The following is a 6,000-nucleotide window of genomic DNA, read 5'->3' on the forward strand; positions in this document are numbered from 1 at the left end:
CCTCCCCACTATTACTTCCCAGATATGGAGGCACAGTTACTCATTTTTAAAGTTTCAGATGTTTTATAGAATGTTTTTAATCCTTTTTTCAGATTTCTTTTTACTTTGGACCATACAGAATTCGAACAATCCTTTATTGGTCTATGCACAAATATGTAATAATGGAGTGGGAATGTGACCTCATCACTTAAAACAAAAGCTGGTCTAATAGTATAAAATACCTGTCATTTAATACTGATATAAATGATTAAATAAATGGAGGAGAAACAAGTCTCTGAAATGATTATAGAGACACTACAGTTCAGGGAGGTAAGCATAACTCCCAGCCCTTAAATGTGGACTCTGCTTAGTAACTTCATTCCAAGGGGTGTCGTATGGGAAGGGGGGCATAGATGTATGGGGGAGGAAGAAACCTGACAGACCCTGCCTGGCCACAAGAAGTCACTTTGATAATTTGCCCAAAACCCCAGCAGTTATGACAAAAACATCAGGCATCTCTTTGTGGAAGGACATTGTAGAAAACATCTTCGCAGGATTCTCCACAACTGTCAAGACCATCACTAACAAGTCCGAGACAGTCTAAAGGAGCCTAAGGAGAGGCACATGATGACTAAATACGTATCCATGACAGAGTCCTTGAACAGGAAAAGAACACTAGATACACGCTAAAGAAAATCTGAATACAGTAGGAGGTCTAGTTAATATATATCAATGTTGATTCATTAATCATGATTAATATACCATAATATGTTAATAGAAAGGGAAACCGAGCATGGGATATATGAGCATTATCTACTGTCTTCACTTTTTTCTGTAAATCAAACTATTAGAAAATATTCTTTAAAAAGGGCCTCCCTGGTAGCACAAGGGGTTAAGCACCGTGCTGTGAAGCGGCCCGCAGCCTCTGCAGCACCAATTCAATCCCCTGCCAGCAAGGGAGCTACTCACATGGCTGCAGCCTGCTGCTCGCCTGTCTCACTTGCTGCTCCCCTCAGCAGTGTATTTCAGTCAGTCTGCCTGTTCTGTTCCCCATTCTGTCTCTGGTGAGTCCTCTCACCCCTGTACCTCTGGTCCGTACCTTAGTTCTTTCATGCATAAATAAATCTTTAAAAATAAATAGTAACCACAATTCTATCACATTAAAATTTTAACAGCTCTCAATATTAAATAACTAGTCATTGACCTACTTCCTACTTGGTCCCCACCATTTTCATCCATCTGTTGGCCCATACTTCACTTACCACTATAAACAAGAATTTTTTTTAGAAGATTTATTTATTATGCACACAAGAGCTGGGGTGTAGGCCAGAGATGCGGTGGGTGAGAGGATTCAACAGAGACAAGTGGAGAGCAGAACCAGCAGATGTACTGAAATACACAGGGGAGGCGCGGGCGAGGCAGGAGAGGTCTATTCTGCCATGGGTGTCACCTCCCTGGCCAGGGATCGAACTCGTGCTACAATGGCTGCGGATAGCTTCGTAGTGTTGCATCTTAACCCCTTGCACCACCAGGGAGGCCCAATAAGCAAGATTAAAAGAATTTTTTTTTTCTGCATAGAAGTGGGGTGTAGGTCAGAGGTGCAAAGGGCAAGAGGATTCACCAAGGACAGTGGGGAGCAGAACAGGCAGATCTACTGAAATACACTGCTGAGGGGAGCAGTGGACAAGACAGGAGAGGTCTGCTGCACCATATGTGGACTGGCTACGTGGCTCAGTATCAAATGCAGGCCTTCAGGTAATAATGCTGAGACAACCCATAGGCCACCAGGGAGTCCCCCTAAAGAAACTTTGCTAATAAGTGGCTTTTAAAAAATTGAAAATTCATGTAATATAAAATGTACCATTCTAAAGTGTGCAGGTATATTCACAAAGTTACGCAGACATCAACATCACCTAGTTCCAGAAATTTATGATAACCCCAAGAAACCCTGTCCTCCGTGCTAATATCTAGTCCTCCTGCCCCCAGCCCCTGGTAACTATGAGTACTTTCTGGCCTTACTGATTTGCCTGTTTTGGACATTTCCTATAAAAGGAATCATACAACATATGGCCTGTTGTGCCTGACTTCTTCCACTTAGCATATTTTCAAAGTTGATGGCATGGCCTGTACGAGTGCTTCATTCCTCTTATGGTCAAGTAATATTCATTGTATGGATTATCACATTTGTTTATCCATTTATCAGTGGATAGATATTGGGTTATTTCCACTTTGGGGTTATGAGTAATGGTGCTATGAACATTTATGTACAAGTTTTTATGTGAACATGTTTTCAGCTATCTTGTGTATGTACCTAGATTGGAATTTCTGGGTCATACAGTAACTCTGTTTTACACTGTGGAACCATCAAACTGTCATTTCACATTTCCACCAGCAGTGTAGCAGGGTTCCAATTTCTCCACCCAAGCAGCATGCTTTCTAAAGAGTTCTCAGCACCTTGGCTAAGCATCTGGCAATGAAAGCTGAATTACACACATCAGCAAGTTTCACGTAAAGTTCGGCCTAACTCTCCTGGCAGAGGCGACGTGGCATTATGGATGGAAATGGCAGTTTCCAAAGTACCTTGACATGAAAAACTCACTGGGAGAATCCTTGGCAATTGACATGTTTTAGGCAAGGGGAGGATCTGTGGGAGGCAGCCTGCAGGATGAGGTGGGGAGCGGGGTGTGGCGGACTCCTGCTCCCAAGTGTACTGGATGCTGAGGTCGCCAGTGTTATGGGTTCATTTCAAGTCTTTAGGGGCTCCATACAGCAGTCATTCTAGAAATACATTTTGGCTCTGAAGATTGTTCAGATCTATATGTCTCAAAAGAGTAAGTAAGAAGGAATTCAAGGAAATGTAAAACATGCTTTAATATCTCCTACCTGACTATAGAAGAAGGTTAAAGGAATATCCCGTTTTTGACTTTCAGCTGAAGCTCCATTTCTCTTGCTCTTTTATTACTTACAGGATTTTCTTCTCTCCCTTTGTAATTTATATAGATTTTTTGCTTGCAATTCAAATGGAATCTCTTATTTAATGAAGATATGAAGTGGGATGATGTAGCAATGATAATAACTTCCATTTCAAATGTGAGTGCCATCCCGTCTTTAAAAAGAGCTTTTTAGTCTGACAAACCCATGGCAGTGCAAGGTCATCTTTAGCCTGCATCTGCTTTATCAGCCTTTATGATAATCTTTAAATGTTCTCAAACGTGAGTCGCTCCCAGAGTGGCTTTTTTTTTTTTTTAATGGTTGAAATGTATCTCCCGAAAATGGGATTTTTTAATTGTAGCCTGCCACTTTTCCTACCACAGTAATGGGAATTTACTGAATAGGAAGCAATTTCAGGCACTTAAATGTGCTGATGTGATGTTTCTTAATCACTTTAATGAGTTTCATGTAACTAGAAATGGAATAGAATTTTCAATGGAAATATAATTAAATAGAAAAGTCATTTCCTCTACTTGTAATTTCTACCTGACCATTTCTTTATTCACTTTCATAGAAAGTGTGCCTTACCAACTTCCAGTGATATTATTATACAGAGTAATTTGCATAATTCATCTAGGTCATTAGAGCTGAAAACAATAAAAATATACAATAATAATTTCATTACAAATCAAGGGCAGCAAAGCAAGGTAAAGCATCCAAACTTTGATATTCTTTTAAAAGTTATTTATTTACTATTTTTATCTACTTTTTCTTGAATTGGCAATTTCTTGCCTAAATCCAAGTTGGCCTTTCAGCTATGACTTTTCAGCCTGGCCTGCTTAGGACAATTCTCAGGGGAAGCAGTAGCATGAATCTGTAAAAACTGTGAAAGATCTTGGGAAATCCTCGATTTTCTTGTGTAAATGACTTAGCCGAGAGAGAGTAAAAAAAAACAGTTTTATCATTCTTGAATTGTGATGCCAAAGCATAAAAGACCATTTAAATTTGTTTAGTTTGTTCTGATTCTTTAAATGTAGTTACTGACTCACTATTGAAATAGCTTACTTTGTACATTTAATGTATTGTTTTGGAGAATCTAGCAGACATTCTGGAAAAAACTTTTTTAAAATCTTAAATGTGGAACTTGTGGTTTTTACACTTCAGTGCAAAGTTGTCTAAAGAACTTGTTATCCCTTTAATTAATACAATCTAGCTGGATTTACTTATAATTGTTTTTGGGAAAATAAATTTAAATTTTTAATTAAATATATGGTTTGAATCAACCCAAAGCTCTTATGTTTTAAACAAAAAAGATCCTTAGGAGGGTGGGTAAATGGAGAAAAAGGGGTCAGTTGTATAAAGGATAGAATTAGATTTTTAGAGGTAAACTTAATGTACTAGATATAGGTGCTGATTTATAATGATGCACACCTGACACTTAACAAATGCACTGTTACTTCAATAAAAAGTAACAACAGTAAAGCCCTTTACTCCCCCAAAATTTTTATTTATGCATACAAGAACTGGGGTGTGTGGGCCAGAGGTGTGGGGGTAAGAGGATTCACCAGAGACAGAGCAGAACAGGTGAATCTACTGAAATGCAGTCTGCTGGATTAGCTCCCTGTGGGGGGATCCAACTAGCGATACCCATCCCCAGCTTATGATGCCCAGTGGCTGGCCATAGCTTGATAGTGCTGAGATTTAACCCCTTGCATCTCCACAGAGGCCCAGACTTTTAAGTTAGGTTGAAGTGAGGTGCTTATCTTCAAAGTGACTTACCTGGGCCTTCTCTTCACACATGAAGCTGGAGGGCAGCCTGATTTCTCCCTGGCACATATCACACGTGTCTCCAGGGGCCCTCTGCAACCGCAGAATGGGCACAGTGCTGGTTTTCCATGACCCAAGCAGACTGGTGAAGGAGGAATCCTGGAGCCCTCAGTGGCTTTTTCAGGCTTTTATTGAGTTTACCAGGTACATGGCAGGCAGGGGTGCCAGGGGGCCTAGACCCTGGCGAATCTTCACTCTTTCTGGGCTCTCTCTGCTGGTTCTCTTGTTCATCCTACTTCTCATCTGATCTGAGCTTCTGGCGTCCTGTGACACCACCCTTAGGAGCACAGTCTCTCAGCCCAGGTGTACCCACCTATGTATGCCCACACCCCACTCCAGGTGCCTGCCATCAGGCATGCATTCAGGACCTCAGGGTTCCATCATCAATCCCAATGGTGGGAGGGCAGAAAAGCCTGAGAATCGTTTACCCTACTCCCTCCCACTGCACAGTGTGCTTTTTTAGGTCTTCTCTCTCTGGTGAGCAGTGACACCCGGATATGCGACAGTCATTAATATCACTGTGATCTGTACTAGCCGATTTTCCCCCTTTTTTCACATCTACGAGACAGCTATCTTGATAACTATTAGCCTGATAAAGCTGAAGGATTAATGATGTTCACCAGAAGTCCGCGATGTGGGTCTGTGTTCTGCTAAGGAAAACTCATCTGATCTGTGCTGTAACATTAGACAGTAAAAACTCCCCCTAAATGGAGAGACTAAATGTTAACACATTTTATAAACTGCAAATCAATTTAAATGTGATTTTTAAAAAATACAATCCATGAGGAAATATCTTAGTCTACTTAGTCTTAATATTCATAACCAGCTATTTATTGAAATGTTTTCCTAGATTCACAATAGTGTATAAGTTTTCCTGTGTCTTTTATATTAGGAATTACTAATTTTTTTAGCAATTACTAATCAGTTCTTTCCAGACAATTCTCAATATTCTGGATGCCAGATTTAAATCGCAAAGTTTTGTGGTTTCCCCAAAGTTAAACTGAAAATGAGATGACCTTTACAAACCACCAGAAAACAAACTTGATCAGCAAGGGGTGTTAGCCTAACCAGTGTCAGCTGACACGAATAAAGAAAAATTGGTTGAGTTACAAGAGCTTGTCCTTAAATCACCAAGAATCAGACATCTATACAATAAGAGCTTTTTAAATGTTTTCTGAATTGAGAAAATTCATAAGAACTGCTGTTCTCCCCACTCCACCACTAATGTTGCCATATTAAAAAGAAGCCATGACGCTCAAGTTG

Source organism: Talpa occidentalis, unplaced genomic scaffold, assembly GCF_014898055.3.
Source record: "Talpa occidentalis isolate TD23 unplaced genomic scaffold, MPIMG_talOcc4v2.1 talOcc4.3, whole genome shotgun sequence".
NCBI classification, from domain to species: Eukaryota; Metazoa; Chordata; class Mammalia; order Eulipotyphla; family Talpidae; genus Talpa; species Talpa occidentalis.